Here is a 24,526-nt window from a genome sequence, read left to right on the forward strand (position 1 = left end):
TCATTTAGTCCAAGTTCCTAGGTGCCCCACACTCTGGTTTCTCCCTGGATTTGTCCTCTTGGATTGTCTCACTCTGCATGTACTTTCTCACTCCCCACTAATGCACCTGCCCCATGATCTACTTCCTCAGCCTTCTATTTAATCTCAAAACTAGTTTCTTCTCTAATGTTATCCCATGACCAAACATGAACATTTGTCTTTTCATGGTAATCTTTGAAGCGTTAACACAGAGTTGTGATTTATATGAGAATTTCAGGTTTTGAGGTAGGCAAGTGGGGAAATGTTTTATTCATAGAAAATTTCTCTGCCCCTCTACTGGGCATGGTGGCTCATGTCGGTAATCCCAGCACTTTGGGAGGCTGATGTGGGAGGATAGGTTGAGTACCAGGAGCTCAAGACAAGCCATGCTGGGCAACATGGCTAAGCCACATCTCTACAAAAAAATACAAAAATTAGCTGGTATGGTGGTATGTGCCTATACTAGTTACTTGGGAGGCTGAGGCAGGAGGATCACCTGAAACCAGGATGGTTAAGGCTGCAGTGAGCTGTGATGGTGCCACTGCACTCCATCCTGGGTGACAGAGTGAGACTCTGTCTAAAAAAAAATAAATATGACAATTTATCTGCCCCTCAAATCGTGGAGAAAAGGCAACAGCCTGGTCTGCTTATACACAAAATTGGCCTGGCCATGCTTGTCTCCCATAGCTAGATTTTATCATTTCCTGGACCTCTGATAAGGTGAATCAAATTGGCTTCAAAGTCCTTCAAGGAAGAAGAGGAAAACTCTTCTCAATCTGACAGTGTCCAATTTAGTATGAGAAGGAGTGAAGGATATTTGGTGTAAAGAAGAGAAACTATCGGGAGGCATGCTATTTGTTTTCATATCTGAAAAGGTGCTATTTGGAGAGGGTTTATTCTTTTATATTCAAAGAGTATGAGTTAAAGAGGGATAGATTTGGGAGCTTTACGTAGGCTGGCTTGCGGACATGGAAAGCTCTTCATCCGGGGAATAGGTTGCCTTAGCTTCTGACCTTGAAGATGCTGAAGCAGAGGCTAAGTGACTACCTGCCACAATGCTGCAGGATGCCTCCTGTGTGTTGAATAAGGTTTGACTGATGACTTCTAAGCCTTCCTTCCCATGCTGAGATTTAATGGCCCTCTGTGTCCTCTCTTCTCTGCTAGTTGTCTCTACTGCTCAGGGTCTGGAGGAGCATTTGAAGAAAATGACTAAAGCTTCAGACTTCCACAGTTGCCAGATTTCTTAGCTTAGTTAAAGGCAAAACATCTCCAGGAGGCCTTGGCTGTGAGATGGTATAAAAAGCTTTAAAAAAAAACAAAAAACCGGTGAACCAAGGGATATTGCCCTAATTTTGGAATTATGCCTTAAGATTTGCAGAATTTTCAGAAAATTTGTCAGCCGGCATCATAGTCTGACTGTTTCTATTAACTATAATCTTCTAGTTCTTAATACCTGTGGTTCAATTTTTATGCAAACTTTTAACAACTGATGTATATATAGGGAGATACACATGTGTAAAGTGTACAGCTTGATGAAGTCCAACAAATTGAACACAGTTGTGTAATCTCCATGAAGATAAAAATATGAGATTATACCTCAAAAGCCCCGCCTTCTGACGTGTATTTTTTCCCAGTCTTTTTATCCCACCATGTTCTCCCCAAAGGTGACAACATTCTGATTTCTAGCATTAAAGGTAAATTTTGCCTGTTTTTGAACTTTATATATCCACGCCAGCAGCATATGTGCCTTCCAGTTGCTCTACATTATTATTTATTAATTTTTTTAGAGGTGAGTGTCTTGCTATGTTTCCCAGGCTGGTCTCGAACTCCTCGCCTCAAGCAATCCTCCTGCCTCAGCCTCCCAGAGTGCTGGGATTACAGGTGTGAGCCACTGTGCCCAGCCAGCTTGGCATTCCTTACAGCACTTGATATTACTAGGTCTTTTTTGCTTAAGCCATTTTGGTGTTGTGTAGCAATCATAGCAGTTTTTAAATTTGCATTTCCCTGATGACTAATGAAGCTGAATGCCTTCATCAGTGTTTGTTGGTTATTCAGATATCTTCATTTAAAAAGTGCCTGTTCATGGCTTTTGCTCAACTATCTACTGGATTGTCTACCATGTAAATAAACATTCTTAATGTATGTTGAATATGAGCTCTTCGTTGGCTAGATATTTTGTAAATATTTTTCTGCTATTTTTCATTTCACTTTTTTGATGGTATATTTTAACAAAACCTTTTTTTTTGTATTTAAGTTATTTTTCTTTTTTTTAAATTATACTTTAAGTTTTAGGGTACATGTGCACAACGTGCAGGTTAGTTACATATGTATACATGTGCCATGTTGGTGCGCTGCACCCATTAACTCGTCATTTAGCATTAGGTCTATCTCCTAATGCTATCCCTCCCCCCTCCCCCCACCCAACAACAGGCCCCGGTATGTGATGTTCCCCTTCCTGTGTCCATGTGTTCTCATTGTTCAATTCCCACCTATGAGTTAGAACATGCGGTGTTTGGTTTTTTGTCCTTGCAATAGTTTGCTGAAAATGATGGTTTCCAGCTTCATCCATGTCCCTACAAAGGACATGAACTCATCATTTTTTTATGGCTGCATAGTATTCCATGGCGTATATGTGCCACATTTTCTTAATCCAGTCTATCATTGTTGGACATTTGGGTTGGTTCCAAGTCTTTGCTATTGTGAATAGTGCCACAATAAACATATGTGTGCATGTGTCTTTATAGCAGAATGATTTATAATTCTTTGGATATATACCCAGTAATGGGATTGCTGGGTCAAATGGTATTTCTAGTTCTAGATCCCTGAGGAATCACCACACTGACTTCCACAATGGTTGAACTAGTTTACAGTCCCACCAACAGTGTAAAAGTGTTCCTATTTCTCCACATCCTCTCTAGCACCTGTTGTTTTCTGACTTTTTAATGATTGCCATTCTAACTGGTGTGAGATGGTATCTCATTGTGGTTTTGATTTGCATTTCTCTGATGGCCAGTGATGATGAGCATTTTTTCATGTCTTTTGGCTGCATAAATGTCTTCTTTTGAGAAGTGTCTGTTCATATCCTTTGCCCACTTGTTGATGGGGTTGTTTGTTTTTTTCTTGTAAATTTGTTTGAGTTCATTGTAGATTCGGGATAGTAGCCCTTTGTCAGATGAGTAGATTGCAAAAATTTTCTCCCATTCTGTAGGTCGCCTCTTCCCTCTGACGGTAGTTTCTTTTGCTGTGCAGAAGCTCTTTAGTTTAATTAGATCCCATTTGTCAATTTTGGCTTTTGTTGCCATTGCTTTTGGTGTTTTAGATATGAAGTCCTTGCCCATGCCTATGTTCTGAATGGTATTGCCTAGGTTTTCTTCTAGGATTTTTATGGTTTTAGGTCTAACATTTAAGTCTTTAATCCATCTGGAATTAATTTTTGTATAAGGTGTAAGGAAGGGATCCAGTTTCAGCTTTCTACATATGGCTAGCCAGTTTCCCCAGCACCATTTATTAAATAGGGAATCCTTTCCCCATTGCTTGTTTTTCTCAGGTTTGTCAAAGATCAGATGGTTGTAGATATGCGGCATTATTTCTGAGGGCTCTGTCTGTTCCATTGGTCTATATCTCTGTTTTGGTACCAGAACCATGCTGTTTTGGTTACTGTAGCCTTGTAGTATAGTTTGAAGTCAGGTAGCATGATGCCTCCAGCTTTGTTCTTTTGGCTTAGGATTGACTTGGCAATGTGGGCTCTTTTTTGGTTCCATATGAACTTGAAAGTAGTTTTTTCCAATTCTGTGAAGAAAGTCATTGGTAGCTTGATGGGGATGGCATTGAATCTATAAATTACCTTGGGCAATATGGCCATTTTCACGATATTGATTCTTCCTAGCCATGAGCATGGAATGTTCTTCCATTTGTTTGTATCCTCTTTTATTTCATTGAGCAGTGGTTTGTAGTTCTCCTTGAAGCAGTCCTTCACATCCCTTGTAAGTTGGATTCCTAGGTATTTTATTCTCTTTGAAGCAATTGTGAATGGGAGTTCACTCATGATTTGGCTCTCTGTTTGTCTGCTATTTGTGTAAAAGAATGCTTGTGATTTTTGCACATTGATTTTGTATCCTGAGACTTTGCTGAAGTTGCCTATCAGCTTACGGAGATTTTGGGCTGAGACGATGGGATTTTCTAGATGTGCAATCATGTCATCTGCAAACAGGGACAATTTGACTTCCTCTTTTCCTAATTGAATACCCTTTATTTCCTTCTCCTGCCTAATTGCCCTGGCCAGAACTTCCAACACTATATTGAATAGGAGTGATGAGAGAGGGCATCCCTGTCTTGTGCCAGTTTTCAAAGGGAATGCTTCCAGTTTTTGTCCATTCAGTATGATATTGGCTGTGGGTTTGTCATAGATAGCTCTTATTATTTTGAGATGCATCCCATCAATACAATACCTAATTTATTGAGAGTTTTTAGCATGAAGGTTGTTGAATTTTGTCAAAGGCCTTTTCTGCATCTATTGAGATAATCATGTGGTTTTTGTCATTGATTCTGTTTATATGCTGGATTACATTTATTGATTTTCATGTGTTGAACCAGCCTTGCATCCCAGGGATGAAGCCCACTTGATTGTGGTGGATAAGCTTCTTGATGTGCTGCTGGATTCAGTTTGCCAGTATTTTATTGAGGATTTTTCCATTGATGTTCATCAGGGATATTGGTCTAAAATTCTCTTTTTTTGTTATGTGACTGCCAGGCTTTGGTATCAGGATGATGCTGGCCTCATAAAATGAGTTAGGGAGGATTCCCTCTTTTTCTATTGATTGGAATAGTTTCAGAAGGAATGGTACTAGCTCCTCCTTGTCCCTGTGGTAGAATTCGGCTGTGAATCCATCTGGTCCTGGTCTTTTTTTGGTTGGTAGGCTGTTAATTATTGCCTCAATTTCAGAGCCTGTTATTGGTCTATTCAGAGATTCAACTTCTTCCTGGTTTAGTCTTGGGAGGGTGTATGTGTTGAGGAATTTATCCATTTCTTCTAGATTTTCTAGTTTATTTGCAGGGAGGTGTTTATAGTATTCTCTGATGGTAGTTTGTATTTCTGTGGGATCGGTGGTGATATCCCCTTTATCATTTTTTATAGCGTCTGTTTGATTCTTTTTTCTTCTTTATTAATCTTGCTAGCGGTCTATCAATTTTGTTGATCTTTTCAAAAAACCAGGTCCTGGATTCATTGATTTTTTTTGAAGGGTTTTTTGTGTCTCTATTTCCTTCAGTTCTGCTCTGATCTTAGTTGTTTCTTGCCTTCTGCTAGCTTTTGAATGTGTTTGCTCTTGCTTCTCTAGTTCTTTTAATTGTGATGTTAGGGTATCAGTTTTAGATCTTTCCTGCTTTCTCTTGTGGGCATTTAGTGCTATAAGTTTCCCTCTGCACACTGCTTTAAATGTGTCCCAGAGATTCTGGTATGTTGTGTCTTTGTTCTCGTTGGTTTCAAAGAACATCTTTATTTCTGCCTTCATTTCGTTATGTACCCAGTAGTCATTCCGGAGCAGGTTGTTCAGTTTCCGTGTAGTTGAGCAGTTGTGAGTGAGTTTCTTAATCCTGAGTTCTAGTTTGATTGCACTGTGGTCTGAGAGACAGTTTGTTGTAATTTCTGTTCTTTTACATTTGCTGAGGAGTGGTTTACTTCCAACTATGTGGTCAATTTTGGAATAGGTGTGGTGTGGTGCTGAAAAGAATGTATAATCTGTTGATTTGGGGTGGAGAGTTCTGTAGATGTCTATTAGGTCCACTTGGTGCAGAGCTGAGTTCAGTTCCTGGATATCCTTGTTAACTTTCTGTCTTGTTGATCTAATGTTGACAGTGGGGTGTTAAAATCTCCCATTATTATTGTGTGGGAGTCTAAGTCTCTTTATAGGTCACTAAGGACTTGCTTTATGAATCTGGATGCTCCTGTATTGGGTGCATATATATTTAGGATAATTAGCCCTTCTTGTTGAATTGATCCCTTTACCATTATGTGATGGCCGTTTTTGTCTGTTTTGATCTTTGTTGGTTTAAAGTCTGTTTTATCAGAGACTAGGATAGCAACCCCTGCCTTTTTTTGTTTTCCATTTGTTTGGTAGATCTTCCTCCATCCCTTTATTTTGAGCCTATGTGTGTCTCTGCACATGAAATGAGTCTCCTGAATACAGCACACTGATGGGTCTTAACTCTATCCAATTTGCCAGTCTGTATCTTTTAATTGGAGCATTTAGCCCATTTACATTTAAGGTTAATATTGTTATATGTGAATTTGATCCTGTCATTATGATGTTAGCTGGTTATTTTGCTCGTTAGTTGATGCAGTTTCTTCCTAGCCTTGATGGTCTTTACAATTTGGCATGTTTTTTCAGTGGCTGGTACCGGTTGTTCCTTTCCATATTTAGTGCTTCCTTCAGGAGCTCTTTTAGGGCAGGCCTGGTGGTGACAAAATCTCTCAGCATTTGCTTGTCTGTAAAGTATTTTATTTCTCCTTCACTTATGAAGCTTAGTTTGGCTGGATATGAAATTCTGGGTTGAAAATTCTTTTCTTTAAGAATGTTGAATTTTGGCCCCCACTCTCTTCTGGCTTGTAGAGTTTCTGCCAAGAGATCAACTGTTAGTCTGATGGGCTTCCCTTTGTGGGTGAGCCGACCTTTCTCTCTGGCTGCCCTTAACATTTTTTCCTTCATTTCAACTTTGGTAAATCTGACAATTATGTGTTTTGGAGTTGCTCTTCTCGAGGAATATCTTTGTGGCGTTCTCTGTATTTCCTGAATTTGAATGTTGGCCTGCCTTGCTAGACTGGGGAAGTTCTCCTGCATAATATCCTGCAGAGTGTTTTCCAACTTGGTTCCATTCTCCCCGTCACTTTCAGTTACACCAATCGGACGTAGATTTGGTCTTTTCACATAGTCCCATATTTCTTGGAGGCTTTGTTCATTTCTTTTTATTCTTTTTTCTCTAATCTTCTCTTCTCATTTCATTTCATTCATTTGATCTTCCATCACTGATACCCTTTCTTCCAGTTCTTTGAATCGGCTACTGGGGCTTGTGCATTCGTCATGTAGTTCTTGTGCCTTGGTTTTCAGCTCCATCAGGTCCTTTAAGGACTTCTCTGCATTGGTTATTCTAGTTAGCCATTCGTCTAATTTTCTTTCAAGGTTTTTAACTCCTTTGCCATGGGTTTGAACTTCCTCCTTTATCTCGGAGTAGTTTGATCATCTGAAGCCTTCTTCTCTCAACTAATCAAAGTCATTCTCCATCCAGCTTTGTTCTGTTGCTGGTGAGAAGCTGCATTCCTTTGGAGGAGGAGAGGCGCTCTGATTTTTAGAGTTTCCAGTTTTCCTGCTCTGTTTTTTCCTCATCTTTGTGGTTTTATCTACCTTTGGTCTTTGATGATGGTGTCGTACAGATGGGGTTTTGGTGTGGATGTCCTTTCTGTTTGTTAGTTTTCCTTCTAACAGACAGGACCCTCAGCTGCAGGTCTGTTGGAGTTTGCTGGAGGTCCACTCTAGACCATGTTTGCCTGGGTATCAGCAGCAGAGGCTGCAGAACAGCAGATATTGGTGAACAGCAAATGTTGCTGCCTGATCATTCCTCCGGAAGTTTTGTCTCAGAGCAGTACCTGGCCGTGTGAGGTGTCAGTCTGCCCCTAATAGGGGGTGCCTCCCAGTTTGGATGCTCAGGGCTCAGGGACCCACTTGAGGAGGCCGTCTGTCCGTTCTCAGATCTCCAGCTGCGTGCTGGGAGAACCACTACTTTCTTCAAAGCTGTCAGACAGGGACATTTAAGTCTGCAGAGGATTCTGCTGCCTTTGGTTTGGCTATGCCCTGCCCCCAGAGGTGGAGTCTACAGAGGCAGGCAGGCCTCCTTGAGTTGCGGTGGGCTCCACCTAGTTTGAGCTTCCTGGCTGCTTTGTTTACATACTCAAGACTCGGCAATGGCGGGGGCCCCTCCCCCAGCCTTGCTGCCGCCTTGCAGTTTGATCTCAGACTGCTGTGCTAGCAATGAGCGAAGCTCCGTGGGCGTAGGACCCTCTGAGCCATGCGTGGGATATAATCTCCTGGTGTGCCATTTGCTAAGACTGTTGGAGAAGCGCAGTATTAGGGTGGGAGTGACCCGATTTTCCAGGTGCTGTCTGTCACCCCTTTCTTTGACTAGGAAAGGGAATTCCCTGACCCCTTGCGCTTCCCGGATGAGGCGATGCCTCGCCCTGCTTTGGCTCATGCTCGGTGCGCTGCACCCACTGTCCTGCACCCACTTTCCAACACTACCCAGTGAGATGAACCCGGTGCCTCAGTTGGAAATGCAGAAATCACCCATCTTCTGCGTCTCTCACACTGGGAGATGTAGACTGGAGGTGTTCCTATTCCTAGTTATTTTCCTTAACGTAGTCTAATTATGAGTCATTTTCTTTAAATGCTTTTTGTATACTATTTCTGAGCTCTATTCCCTAACCTCCAGGTTATGAAGTTATTTCATCTAGAATCTCTGTTGTTTTAACTTTTATATTTAGATCTAAAATTAACCTGACATTAATTTTTTGTCTATGGCATGAGGTAGGGGTGAGGGTTTCTTCCCCCTCTCATAAGAATATCCAATTTACTCAGCACCATTACTGAAAATAAACTCCTCTACCCACTGCTGTGCAGTGCCACCCTTGACATAAATTAATTCTCCATAAAACCGTGGGCCGGTTTCTCGACTTTCTCTTCTGCTCCAGTGGTCTATTTGTCTATTCTGTTTTAATTACTAAAGATTTAAAAATCTTGATATCTGGGTAGTGTAAATCCTCCCATTTTGATCTTCCTCTTCAAATTTGTATTGGCTATCGTTGCTCTTTTGCATTTCCACATACAATTTTGAGTCACAGAAAAAGAAAGAAAGAAAAAAAAATTTGAATCAGTTCTCAATTTAAAAATAAAATAAAAAACACCCTGCTGGGATCTGGAGACAACTGACTTCTTATACCAGTATCTCTTTCAATCAGTGTTTTATAGGCTTCTATGTAGAAGTCTTGTACATCTTTTGTTAGATTTATTCCTATGTGTTTAAGTTTTTAAAATGCAGGTATAATGGCATTTAAAACATTGTTTTCTATTTATTTGCTAGTACATAGAATAATTACCTTTTTTTTTGGCCTTTTATCTAGGAAACTTGCCAAATTCACTTATGAATTTCAATGCATTATCTGTAAATTTTTTTTGATTTTCTACTCACACATTAGTGTATCTGCAATCAGTGACGGCAGTTTTCTTCCTGTCTTTCCATCCTTCTGCCTTTTTTTTCTTTATTGCACTGAATAGAATCCCTATTACAGTGTTTTGTCTACTTGGTTTTCAAAAGCAACTTCCAACTTGCCAAACCTTCTTTGCCTGAATTGGATAGCTGCATATTTGTGTGAATCCTTTTTGTGCTCTTCTAATATATGAGGTAGAATAGGTCATTTTATGTATCATCATTTCATTGGTAGAGAAGCACAGACCCAGTGAAATGGAGAGAGCCCTCTGGGGTCAAAGAATAGGTGGGTGCAGAGCTGACCATGCACAGCAACACTCCTAATTCTCTAAGTGGTGCTACACTAAGGCTGAGACACTGTCCCTGGTAAGCCTGATAGTTTTTATTGCTTTTTAGTTATTAAATAACAATCTTAACTATAAATCCTAGGATAGGCCATCTGCAAGCCGGAGAACCAGGGAAGCTGGTAGCATGGCTCAGTCCAAGTCTAAAGGCCTCAGAACCAGGGAAGCCAAAGCTGAAGAACCAAGAGCTGGGGATGGAGTGTGGGGGGACTGTAATAATCTTATAGCAACATTAAGTGTATATTTGAAAAAGAAAGACACATATAATTTTGTCATCAAGGAGTTGTCTCTCTTTTCATTTTAGTATGTTTCCCTCTGTCTTTACTATATGATATGCTTGTTAAATTGATGTGCTTTAGAAGTAATAACCCTTTTAGACAAGCTAAGAGCAACAGAAATGTAACAGATGTGGGATTTATTAGAAAAATCTTAAATTCTGTTTTTCTTTGGAAAATCATAGTGGTGGTAGCTATTGGACTATTCAGAGACTTCTTTCTATTTTGATGCAGTGGTTGTAGTGTAAATTATTTTATCTTGATTTTACTCTGGGGCTTTTAGAATTAGATTTTGCTGGAGTTGGCTTTGATTTAACGCTTGTATGCATTACAGGTATTAGAAAAAAATCCCATTCTTTCAAAAGTCTTTGGAGTACCAGCAAACTAATTAAAGCTACCCAGCTAAGTAAATCCATTTTTGATTATCAGTAACACGGTGAGTTTTTTTTTTTAAACATAAAGTTTGCTAGTTACCTGAGTTTAAAAACAAAAACAAAAACAAAAACCCAATCTACCATACAAACTGTTTGGTGTTCACTCAAAGTATGTCCTTAGATTTAGAAATGTTTCAGTATTTTTTTAATTGAAAAACCATGGATTAGCTCAGATGGCTAGAATAAGTGACTAAAGGGTGACATAAATTTGAATGGTAGGTAGACAACTAATTGGTTTTCTGTGTTTCACGACCTCACACTCACATGAATGGATCTCTCGGTAGTTACTGAATGCCTAGCATTGTCACATAGAAATGTTTAATGTGATTTTATGTTCCTTAGTGATTAATCAAGCAAAAGTGTGGATGGGTCATTGCATCTTCAAGTTTAGGGAAAACATTTTAATGCTTGCCACACTGGATGGTTCAGTAGTGACACTCATATGTAAAGGGCCAGGAAGTAATTGTTCCAGTTTGTGCTTTGTCACCAATTAAAAAGTAGGGCAAAAGCTTTCTGATCCTAGGTTTTCTAATCTATAAAATGTGGTTAATAATACCCACCTGCTTATCTTTCAGGTTTGAGGTGAAGGCCAAAATAGAAATTGTAAGTAAACATGCTTTTGATCACAATTCTAATGGTAGACATAGTTTTGGTCTTCTGTCTTTTATGTTTTTATATATATTTGGTGACCTAGGTATTCAATTGAATACTTGAAGGTGGCATTCACCTATACTGATAAATTAATGAATAGGTCAGAAACAAAGTACAGGTATATCTTGGCGATATCATGGGTTCAGTTCTAGACCACTAAAATAAAGCAAATATTGCAATAAAGTGAGTCACACACATTGTTTTTATATTCCCAGGGCATATAAAAGTTACATTTGTTCTACACTGTAATCCACTAAGTGTGCAATATCATTATTTATAAAAATGCAAATACCTTAATTAGTAATACTTTACTGCTAAAAAATGCTAATGATCACTTCAGCCTTCAGCGAGTCATAATCTTCTTATTGGTGAAAGGTGTTGCCTCCATGTTAATGGCTGCTGACCGATCAGGGTGATGGTTGCTGAAGATTGGGGTGGCTGTGGCGATTTCTTAAAATAAGACAACAGTAAAATTTACCACATTGATTGACTCTTTTCATGAAAGATTTCTCTGTAACATGTGATCCTGTTGGATAACGTTTTATTGGAGTAAATTCTCTCAAACTCTGCTGCTTGTTTATCAATTAAATTTACGTAATATTCTAAATGCCTTTTTTACTATTCTAAATCCTTTGTTTTCATTTCAACAATGTTCAAAGCATCTTTATCAGGAGTAATTTCCATCTTAAGAAACCACTTTCTTTGCTCATCCATAAGAAGCAAGTCCTCATCCATTCAAGTTTTATCATGAGATTGCAACAATTTAGTCACATTTTCAGGCTGTACTTCTAATTCTAGTTCTCCTAGTATTTCTGCTACATCTGTGGTTATCTTCTCTACTGAAGTCTTAGACCACTCAGTCGTCCATGAGAATTGGAATCAACTTCTAAACTCTTATTAGTATTGATATTTTGACTTCCTCCCATGAATTATAAATGTTCTTAATGGTATCTAGAAGGTGAATCTTTTCATGAAGGTTTTCAATTAACTTTGCCCAGATTTATTAGAGGAATCAGTATCCAAGGCAGCTATAGCATTACAAAATATATTTCCAGGATGGGTGCAGTGGCTCATGCCTGTAATCCCAGCCCTTTGGGAGGCTGGGAAGGGTGGATCACTTGAGGTCAGGAGTTCGTGACCAGCCTGGCCAACATGGTGAAACCTCATGTCTACTAAAAATACAAAAATTAGCTGGGTGTGTTGGTGGGCACCTGTAATCCCAGCTACTTGGGAAGCTGAGGCAGGAGAATTCTTGAACCCAGGAGGCGGAGGTTGCAGTGAGCTGAGATTGCGGCACTGTTATCCAGACTGGGAGACGGAGGGAGACTCTGCCTCGAAAAAAAACCCAAACAAAACAAAACAAAACAAAAGACCCAAAAACCAAAATGGCTTTCCTAAATACTAAGACTTGAAAGTTAGAATTACTCTTTGATCCATGGCAGAATTAATGTTGTGTTAGGCATGAAAACATTAATGTCCTTGCATATCTCCATCAGAGCTCTTGGGTGACCAGATGCATGTCAATGAATAGTAATATTTTGAAGGGATTTTCTTTTTCCTGAGCAGTAGGTCTCAACAGTGGGCTTAAGATATTCAGTACACCACGCTGTGAATACATGTCCTATTATTATCTAGGCTTTGTTGTCCCACTTATAGAGCTTAGGCAGGAAAGAGTTAACATAATTTTTAAGGACCCTGGAAATTTCAGAATGGTCAGTGAGCATTGGCTCCAATTTAATGTTACCAGCTGCGTTGGCCCCTAGTTAGAGAGTCAGGCTTGTTGTTTGAAACTTTGGAGTTAGGCACTGACTTCTTTTCTCCAGTTACAAAAGTCCTAGGTATCTTCTTCCAATATAGGACTGTTTCGTCTACATTGAAAATGTGTTGTTTAGTGTAGCCACATTCATCAGTTATCTTAGCCAGATCTTCTGGATAACTTGTTACAGCCTCTGCATCGGCACTTCCTGCTTCACCTTGCACTTTTAAGTTCTGGAAATGGCTTCATTAACCCACTTCTAGTAGCTTCAAACTTTTCTCCTGCAGCTTCCTCACCTCTCTCAGCCTTCAAACAACTGAAGAGAGTTAGGGTCTTACTCTGGGTTAGTCTTTGACTGAAGCAAGTGTTGTGGCTGTTTTTATCTTCTATCCAGACAACTAAAACTGTCTCCATATCAAACAATGCTGTTTCACTTTCTTATCATTTGTGCATTCACTGGAGTAGCCCTTTTAATTTTCTTCAAGAACTTTTCCTTTACATTTACAACTTGGCTGTTTGGCATAAGAGGCCTAGGTTTTGGCCTATCTTAGCTTTTGACATGCCTTCCTCACTAAACTTAAACATAGAAAGCTTTTGATTTAAAGTGAGAGAAGGCAACTCTTCTTTTCACTTGAACACTTAACTGGCCCAAATTCAATATTGTTGTGTCTTGGGATGGTTTGGATCATAATCCCAAAAGACACGATCTTGAAAGCCATAATCTCAAATGTGAAATCCCTAAAGATTAAAATCCCTAATGTCTAAAATCCTCAAAATTACAATCTCAAAAGCTTAACAGCCCAAATGTTAAAATCCTGAAAGCTGAATTCTTTGGAAGGGATTAATGTGCTTTCAGTTGTATGCAGGATAGTTACATCATGTTAGTTGCACCATGTTAAGTAGAACTATCACCTTGTTTTTATCTTTATTTGCATTTGGCAGAAAATTCAGATGAGTGGATTAGCCATAATATGGTGATGACAAAAACCTCAGTTTAAAAATGCATCATTCCTCCTGGCTAATGACGTTCCAGGAGATTGTAACGCATTGAAGGCACATTTGCCTGAAGAAGTCAGAGATGTTACTGACTGGTTCAAAAATAATCATGTGCATGGTATGATAAAAAGACACACTTTTTAAAGAATTAGAAATAGAAGAATTTCAAAAAGAGCAGTACTTCATAGAAAATGATTGTGAAAATATTATCTGAGACAGCCATGTCCTAAAAGATAAAAAGCAGCTATTCTTCATGATGTAAGACTTCAAAATATAGTGATTGTGAAAGTCAGTCAGCTCTTATTAACTATTTCCTTGCAATTGCCCATAATCTATAGTACATTTTTTCCATACGTTGAATTTTCTTTTAAGTTTTTTGTTTTTCTTTTTCTTTTAAATGTTTTTTGCACTATTTTAAATTGTCAGCATTATTATTATTTTACAATTTGCTATGCTATGTGTTTTGTTTTTGCATTATTTCAATACTGGAGGTATAAACTATATACAGAGTTTTAGAGAGTTCCAGTTTTATGCATTTTTTTTGGCAAATTTGACTCCATGAAAGTGATCTATCACAATTTTGACTTTGTGTGTAAGCACTGTGTTTGTGTGTGTAAAAACGTTGAAACTTCCTCAGCAAATGAAGAGATATCCTTTTTGTACGCCTGCATTTGTGAAAGATAACATTTTTTAAGATCCTGGCTCTCTGGGTGACTGCATATATGGGGGTGACCCACAGTGGTTGTTGATTGATTTCATCAAAAGACAGGTTGTTCATCATGGTATGATCGCATTTACAAAGCTAGGTATGCACAATTGCCAACCAGAGTAATAGGCATTTATATATTTCCCTTTGACCTATTTCTTTATGAACACAATTTATCTATTCATAACTGTTATACCCATGTGATTGTCATTGGTATACCTGAGTGTTTAAACTTACAAAAATATGTATACTATTGTTTATTTTATTGTGTAAAGTGGCCCATGTTCTGTTGTGTTTTTATTTTTCTCAAATAAATCCTCCTTTAAAATGTAAGTAAATATATAGAGTTGTGCAACCTTCACCACAATCAACTTTAGAATATTTTCATCACTGCAAATGGAAGCCCCATTCCCATTTGTGATTATTCCCCATTCCTCTTCAACCTCCCTTTCCTGATCTCTCCCTACTATCAGCCCTAGGCCATGACAATTGCTAATCTACTCTTTGTCTCTTTAGAGTTGTCTGTTTTGGACATTCCATGTAAATATGTATATGTGGTCTTTTGCGACTGGCTTCTTTTATGCATCACAAGTTCAAGGTTCATCCATGTTGTAGCATGTATCATCAGTATTTCATTCGTTTTTTTTAATTGCCAAATACTCTTTGGCTTGTCTCCATTTTTGGCTATTGTGAATAATGACATTTCAACATTACTGTGTAAGCTTTCTTATGGATATATGTTATCATTTGAGTATGTACCTAGGAATGGAACCACTGGGTCATATGGTAAGTCTGTTGAACACTGTGAGGAACTTCCAGTTTTCCTATGTGGGTGTACCATTTTACATTCTCACCAGCAGTGTATGAGAGTGTTCCAATTTCTCCACATCTTAGCCAAGTTTTGCTATTATCTTTTTCATTTAAGCCATCCTAATGGGTGTGAGGTGGCATCTCATTGTGATTTTGATTTGCATTTCCTCAATGACCAGTGATGTTGAACATCTTTTCATATGTTTGTTGGTCATTTGCAGATTTTCTTTGGACTTTCATACTAGTTTCAAAGTCAGTCTGAATTAGATTTTTCTGTCACTTGCATCATGGATTCCTATCTGATTCAGGTGGCATGTTTCACCTCTGCGAAGAGTTTCAGTGCTATCTCTTAGTTATCCTTTAATAAACTTTAAATATAACATTTATACAGAGAAGCATATAAGCCATAAGTCGATTGCTTATTATATTTTCACAGGAACAAGGCTTGTAAACATTGCTCAGATCAAGAAACAGAACATACAAGCATTTTTGGAAGCCCCCTCATACTTCTTGTTACTCTCCTGCTAAATTATTAACATCATAGATTGGTTTTGCCCATTTTTAAACTTTATATAAATGGAATCATACAGTATATACTCTTTTGCATTGGCTTCTTTCATTCAGCACTATGTCTGTGACATTCATTCATCCTGTTGTGTTTAGCAGTAGTTTGTGCTTTTATACTACTGTGGTGTAGTACTCCAATGAATGAATATACCACAATTTATGCATTCTATTATTTCCACTTTTTAAATATTACAAATAATACTGCTATGGACAATGGTGTACATGTGTTTTGAAATACTTCCAATACCATGTAGAATTTCAGTGACATCTACTAGAAGCTCTATTGTTAGCCTTTCACATTTAGATCTACAATTCTCCTGTAGCTTTGTAGATCTTTAGTAGATTTATTGCTAGCTATTGTTGGTTATTGGTTCTACTATAAGCCCTCAAGAGGATTTACTTTCGTGACTAGCAGGCAGTTAGGATGAGGAGGTTTACCTTACTTTAGTCTGGAATTGATCTAAATCTGAGCCAAACTTTATTCTTTTTGAGGGTTTGGTGTCTCCTGTTACCTAAATTCCTGGAGTATTGCCCTTCAGAAATCCCAAATGAAAGCCCAAGTGTTTATTAGGAACGCTCCTCTTTGGTAGGTCCTGAAAAAATTCGGATTTTTCTCTGCAGCCCCTGAGACTGCTGAAAGCTCTGCTCAGCTCCTATACCTGCTAGCCATGACTTTCTGCTTAGTGGCTCACATGCTGCCTGGGCATCAGCAGATGTGTCAAGGGAGTGTAACATCAGGCTCACTTCTCAGCACTTCTTTCTCTCTGGGATCTTAGACCCAGATCTTGGCTTCGTGGTAATGTTCCATCAAACAATAAAAAAAATGTATACAGCTTTTCTAGGTGTTATAAGTAGGAAGGTTAGTCTGATACTAGCTTATCTGCCATAGCCTGAAGTGGAAGTAGGTAGCAGAATGCTGTTGAATGTCTAACAACTGTCTCTCGGTGGGGTGTTGGTGGGGTGGTGGCGCACTGGGAGGCTTTAATTTGTAGCATTTGCTGATTAATGGTGGAAATCTTCTCACCATGAACAATTTTGAGCAGCCAATGTGACATCATTGAACATGGAATTGAGAAAAGAAATGTATAGTTGGCTCTCGTGAGCTGAGACGTACTCCAAGACATCTGAGTTGAAGTCCATTCCATCTGGCTGGTTCTATACTTCCAGTGCAAGTGAAGGGAGCTGTTTATTCTATACCATCAATATCCCCATATCTAGGTATTGAGGGCCATAACCTCTGCCTGGGTGTTTGTCTAGGGGGGCAGTTTATTAGTCGATGGGGTCATGGGAAAGGTAGAGCTCTGTGTCTGGGATTTACATTTGGAAGTGAAAGAAGAATCATACAGATTCAGAAGGGGGAGGGAAACAGAAGCATGCAGAAGTCTGGAGTAATAAGTCAGAAACCCTAGTAATAATTATAATAAATATTAAACAAGGGATACAACTTTTACCTGTCAAATTGGAAAAAATTTCAAAAATATTGGTTACAAAATTTCACAAAGAAGACTGTAGATATCTCTAAACTGTTAAACACTGTTGTGGGGAGGAAAATTGTGCTTTCACAAGTAAATCCTAAAAAAGGAATCAAACACAAAGAAAAAAGAAAATGTAAAAATATGATCCCACTTAAAAATGAAAAAAGGGGAATGGTGGAAAAAATTTGTAGTGATTAAAAATGATGTTTTTGCCTGTAATCCTGGCACTTTGGGAGGCCGAGGAGGGCAGATCACAAGGTTAGGAGATCGAGACCATCCTGGCCAACATGGTGAAACCCCGTCTCTACTAAAAATACAAAAAATTAGCTGGGCATGGTGGCGCACACCTGTAGTCCCAGCTACTCGGGAGGCTGAGGCAGGAGAATTGCTTGAACCTGGGAGGTAGAGTTTGCAGTGAGCCGAGATTGAGCCACTGCACTTCAGCCTGGGCAACAGAGCGAGACTCCATCTCAAGAAAAAGAATATGTTTTTGAAGAATTTTAAAGATGTTAATGTTGGTGTAAAATAAAAAAAGAGTGTTTGCATTTTTTATTAAACTTTCCAAAAATAAAAAATGCGTATTTATAGAGAAAGGAAAGACAATAGATTTTTAAAAAGTATTATTATCCTTGGTAGTAAGATTATGAGTAAATTTTGTTGTCTTCTTTTTACTTTTTACTCATACTTCTAAATGAGCTTGTGTTACCTTTATGTTCTCAAAATAAAGCCAGTAAATATAACAGTGGGAAAAAATAATACATTCTTAGTAGGAAAGGGATATTTTCTGCTCGAGATTAATAACTGGATTAATTTAACTAGGAGAATCTCATACAAATCAAATGCTAATCTGTTTGCAAATAGGCTGCTTGTATTTTTTTCTGTCTCCAAGTCTGAATTTTCTTCTGGTGCTGATATGGTTTGGCTGTGTCCCCACCCAGATCTCATCTTGAATTGCACTCCCATAAATCCCATGTGTTATGGGAGGGACCTGGTGAGAGATAATTTGAATCATGGGGGCGGTTTCCCCCATACTGTACTCGTGGTAGTAAATAAGTCTCATGAGATTGGATGGTTTCATCAGGGGTTTCTGCTTTTGCATTTTACTCATTTTCTCTTGCCACCACCATGTAAGAAGTACCTTTCACCTCCCTCCACAATTCTGAGGCCTTCCCAGCCATGTGGAACTGTAAGTCCAATTAAACCTCTTTTTCTTCCCAGTCTCGGGTATGTCTTTATCAGCAGCGTGAAAATAGACTAATACAGATGCCATATAAAAATTAGGAGATAAAAGAGGAAGTCAAATTGTCCCTGCTTGCAGATGACATGATTGTATATCTAGAAAACCCCATCATCTCAGCCCAAAATCTCCCTAAGCTGATAAGCAACTTCAGCAAAGTCTCAGGATACAAAATCGATGTGCAAAAATCACAAGCATTCTTATACACCAATCACAAACAGAGAGCCAAATCATGAGTGAACTCCCATTCACAATTGCTTCAAAGAGAATAAAATACCTAGGAATCCAACTTACAAGGGATGTGAAGGACCTCTTCAAGGAGAACTACAAACCACTGCTCAACGAAATAAAAGAGGATACAAACAAATGGAAGAACATTCCATGCTCATGGGTAGGAAGAATCAATATCGTGAAAATGGCCATATTACGCAAGGTAATTTATAGATTCAATGCTATCCCCATCAAGCTACCAATGACTTTCTTCACAGAATTGGAAAAAACTACTTTAAAGTTCATATGGAACCAAAAAAGAGCCCATATCGCCAAGTCAATCTTAAGCCAAAAGAACAAAGCTGGAGGCATCATGCTACCTGACTTCAAACTATACTACAAGGCTACAGTAACCAAAACAGCATGGTACTGGTACCAAAACAGAGATATAGACCAATGGAACAGAACAGAGCCCTCAGAAATAATGCCGCATATCTACAACCATCTGATCTTTGACAAACCTGAGAAAAACAAGCAATGGGGAAAGGATTCCCTATTTAATAAATGGTGCTGGGAAAACTGGCTAGCCATATGTAGAAAGCTGAAACTGGATCCCTTCCTTAGACCTTATACAAAAATTAATTCAAGATGGATTAAAGAGTTACATGTTAGACCTAAAACCATAAAAATCCTAGAAGAAAACCTAGGCAATACCATTCAGGACATAGGCATGGGCAAGGACTTCATATCTAAAACACCAAAAGCAATGGCAACAAAAGCCAAAATTGACAAATGGGATCTAATTAAACTAAAGAGCTTCTGCACAGCAAAAGAAACTACCGTCAGAGGGAAGAGGCGACCTACAGAATGGGAGAAAATTTTTGCAACCTACTCATCTGACAAAGGGCTACTATCCAGAATCTACAATGAACTCAAACAAATTTACAAGAAAAAAACAACCCCATCAGCAAGTGGGCAAAGGATATGAACAGACACTTCTCAAAAGAAGACATTTATGCAGCCAAAAGACACATGAAAAAATGCTCATCATCACTGGCCATCAGAGAAATGCAAATCAAAACCACAATGAGATACCATCTCACACCAGTTAGAATGGCAATCATTAAAAAGTCAGAAAACAACAGGTGCTGGAGAGGATGTGGAGAAATAGGAACACTTTTACACTGTTGGTGGGACTGTAAACTAGTTCAACCATTGTGGAAGTCAGTGTGGTGATTCCTCAGGGATCTAGAACTAGAAATACCATTTGACCCAGCCATCCCATTACTGGGTATATACCCAAAGGACTATAAATCATTCTGCTATAAAGACACATGCACACGTATGTTTATTGTGGCACTACTCGCAATAGCAAAGACTTGGAACCAACCCAAATGTCCAACAATGATAGACTGGATTAAGAAAATGTGGCACATATATGCCATGGAATACTATGCAGCCATAAAAAATGATGAGTTCATGTCCTTTGTAGGGACATGGATGAAGCTGGAAACCATCATTCTCAGCAAACTATCACAAGGACAAAAAACCAAACACCGCATGTTCTCACTCGTAGGTGGGAATTGAACAATGAGAACACATGGACACAGGAAGGGGAACATCACACACCGGGGCCTGTTGTGGAGTTGGGGGAGGGGGGAGGGATAGCATTTGGAGATATACCTAATGCTAAATGACGAGTTAATGGGTGCAGCACACCAACATGGCACATGTATACATATGTAACAAACCTGCACATTGTGCACATGTACCCTAAAACTTAAAGTATAACAATAATAATAAAAAGAAAAAAAATATATATATATATAAATTAGGAGATAAATGTTAGACACCAAACAGAGAAAAGAAAGGCAGTTCATGGGTTCAGAGAACAGCAAAAAGGCATTTAACAACTAAGTTATTATAAACTTTGTCACTTTAATAGATGTTTGAACTTCCTCAAGTTTCCATGGAACTGTGACACCTGGTCCTGCAGAAAGCTACCTTCTGGTCTTGCACTAACTATCATGGGCCCTGAGCAATCAAGATTTTCAAAAAGACAGACCACCTGCTGTGTATTCTTGAGGGAGTATGTCTCTCTTTCTCCAGGCTCTGGGCAGACTTGCCAGACTTCATTTTCCCCATTTTCTGGTTATTTTTCCTCCCAAGTGATTGTAGGGTAGAAATCACTTAAATTTCCAGAGACTTCTTTAACTGATCAGCAAGTTTCCCGTTTGCTAAGTAACATTCTCTTCAGGATTCTCAGGAATTAAAAGCAAATATGTCAAAGCAAAACTCAGTGAAACTTACTGATTTTTTTTTCCTTTAGCACCAAGAAAAGGGCTGTGGACTTAGAGATGTAAAATAAATATTTTTTTTGGTATTAAATGGTTGCTATTAAAACCAAAACTAAATGTTTTTGGTACATATGCACACACACAGATATACCTATATGTATATACATTTCATTAGTTTTCTAAATGAGCTTGTGTTACCTTTATGTTCTCAAAAAAAAAAAGCCAATAAACATGACAGTGGGGAAAAATTAATCCATTCTTATGTGTAGGCAACGAGTATTTTGCGCTTGAGATTAATTATCCGGTTACTTTAACTAGAAGAATCTCATTCAAATTATGTCATTCAAATATATATATAAAAATGTGTATAACTGTATATGTTTAAAAATATATGTATATTTAAATATGTGTATATGTATATGTATATAGGTATATGTATTTAAATATATGTATATATGTATATATTTAAATATATGTATATTTAAATGTATATGTATGTGTTTAAATATGTCTATAAATTTACATATGCTTATATACATATATACATTTATTCACATGTATTTATATATGTGTATATACATGTGAACAAATATACATATATTTATATACAGGTATATGTACATGTATATATTTATGTACATGTATATGTATATAAATCTCTTTCAAATAGATGCATATACATATAAGTACATATTTTTGAGTATGTTTCAAAATAAGAATTCATGTTCATTTTTTGTTCCACATGATAATTAATCAATTGTTCTGGCATACCTTAATGAGCTGTCCATGTTTTCAAAAACTGATTTGCATCATCCCTCTGACATATGTCAGATTTTCATATATGCATATTAATATTATTCCCTCTTCTCTCAATTAGCTCCTTCTGGAATGCTGATGGACATGTTGGGCTTACTCTATCCTTTGTGTCTCTTTAATCTCTTAACTTCCTAACTATAGCCATATTAAAATAATTATTTTTTATTATATCCAATAATTCTAGTATCTTAAATCTTAGCTGGTCAGATTGCAAATTTGTGTTTTCTGCTATATCTCAATCGTGATAGCCTATTTCCTCATGTGCTTAGTGATTTTTAAAAATTATAATATGATCTTTAGAACTTTACCTGTGGGAATTACTTGAAGTTTGAGTGTAAAGTGGATTTTTCCAGAAAGAAGTTGGTTTTGCGTTTTCCAGGGACCTGGCCAGGCTTGTTTCTAACATTTGTAATGAGTACAGCATTTGCATGACTACAGATGGAATTCACATACCATATGTCTAAGTTTTTAAAAGTAATAAATTAAGCCAAAAAACTGTTAAATGCAATGTTTTATCCTCCTACCTTGATAAATATACCTTCATAATGATGACACCTAAAAGTATTTGAAAACATAATTTTTTAGGTGACTGGAAGTTGTCAAAATATCAGAGATTAGTGAATTTCATTATTATTATGCATATCTAGGTGTTCTCTTGAGGGGCCAAAGTTTGTATGAGTAAATAAATGCTGTTTTATTTGTTTATATTCACTCTATAAAATCTATTTTTAATCTTTCATTTCAAAACAATTACTTATTACAAAGTTTTCTTTCAGAATATTCAAAATTATCTATTAAAATTAGAAGGCAACATATAATTTATATGATGAATGTAAACTTTTAAAGAAAAATGTAAGTGAAACTTAGCATTTATCTTTAAAAATATAAGTATTAAATGTTTTCTGAAAATACAACTCACAGTTCTAGCATTCTGTGTCCTAGTTGCAAATGTAAACTGTTGTTACCATGATTTTTAGTGGTTGTATACAGACCTACATATATACAAATATAAAAGAAATATGAATTGTTAAGTATTGCAGATGTTCCTCCTCTGCCATCTGCAGTTATCACAAATGCTGTACTAATTTGTGAAGCAATGTAGAAAACCTTGAATTGGAACCTGAAGAGAAATAGAAATGTAGATGCTGGGCACTGTGGAGATGGGATAATTTTTTTAATGCAAAAAATCCACTGGATATGTGTTTTCTGGGAAGAGGAATTTGACAAAATTGTCTTTTTAAAAATTTAACAACATCTGTAGCTAAATCCCCCTAGACTCCAAAATGGTGTTAGTCTTTGACACCACTGGCAGTGGCAAAATCCACAGACCTTCCTGGAATTGAAACACAGCTGCCTTTTGTTTCCAGGACACAGAGCAAGGGATATGGAGAAACATTTCCCCGGGACCTGAATGTTGTTAGACATGATGATAGATGTGTAGGATTATGAGTTGAACCATGTCAACACTGAGCACTACCTCCCAAGTGACAGAGGCATCCATGTGTGGTTTAGTAATTCTTTTATATGTGTATAGGTGACATGTGGGGGCATTATCAGTTCAGGACCATTTTAGCCAAAATTATTGGCTTGGATGTTTTAGATAGAATGAAGTCCAACTGCAAGTCTATGGAGAGAAGAGGTTTTTGAGAATTCTCAAGAAATAAACTTCTGTCTACTGTCATTCCAACCCAGAGCCAAGGCCTATGTAGGCATGTATCTTCATCATCATCTGTGCCAGATTCGTTATTTATTTCTGATTTACTCATTGAACGTGTCATGTTTTAGAAATCCCATGTTTGTGTGGGAATTTGCAAGCTGAGTCTTGTCTTCTGCCTCAGCACACATAATCTATTAAAATTGAGGCTCTGAGCCAATAGGGATAGGCAGATATTCCAGAGAAAACTGCAGATTCAGTTCTCCCTTAGCCAAGTAAATTTATGCCTTCTAACCATTTCTATTCTCTGAGAAATTCCCTTGCCACATCACCAGCTCAGTCATTCAGTAAAAGGTTTTTTTTTTTTTTAATGTTTTATCCAGTATTTTTAGATTTAAATGGTGGAGTTTCTAATCTACCACACTGCTAGAAATAAAATCCAGTGTTTACTGCTTATAGAACATTTTAATACGTTAGTTTAATGAATTCTTCTAGCAATCAAAAGGTAGCTACTCTTCCCAATTCACAGGTAAATTGCTGAGGCTCAGATGTTTGGTGACTTCCTATAGTGATATGATTTCATGTGTCAAACAGTAGTAAGGGTTAGGACCCAAGAGAAAATTGAATAAGAAATTCAACTTGGGAAGATAGAGAGGGAGGAAATGTGCAGGAGCTCAGGAGTTCCATGGGGGAAGAATGTGGTTTAGTGGATGGAGAAAAAATTTCTAGAGTCAGGTGCATTTGAGTTTGAATTCAAGTTTGATGTTTGTGCAACTTGGAACATTACTTCATCAATCAGCCTCAGCTATTTTAGCTGTAACATGGGATGAATAGTCCCCTCTTAATTAATACATTCAGATATAACATATATACTTACAGGTAGAACAGAAACATTCGTAATTAAATAGTGACTAATTGCAAACATTTTGACAATCCAAAAGAGTGGTAACATTTCAAACTCAAGAGAAGGCACTTTGTTTTTGATAAATATCTTGATGAGCATCTTTTAGTATGAAAGGAAAAGCTCT

Source organism: Pan troglodytes, chromosome 8 (assembly GCF_028858775.2).
Source record: "Pan troglodytes isolate AG18354 chromosome 8, NHGRI_mPanTro3-v2.0_pri, whole genome shotgun sequence".
NCBI lineage: Eukaryota > Metazoa > Chordata > Mammalia > Primates > Hominidae > Pan > Pan troglodytes.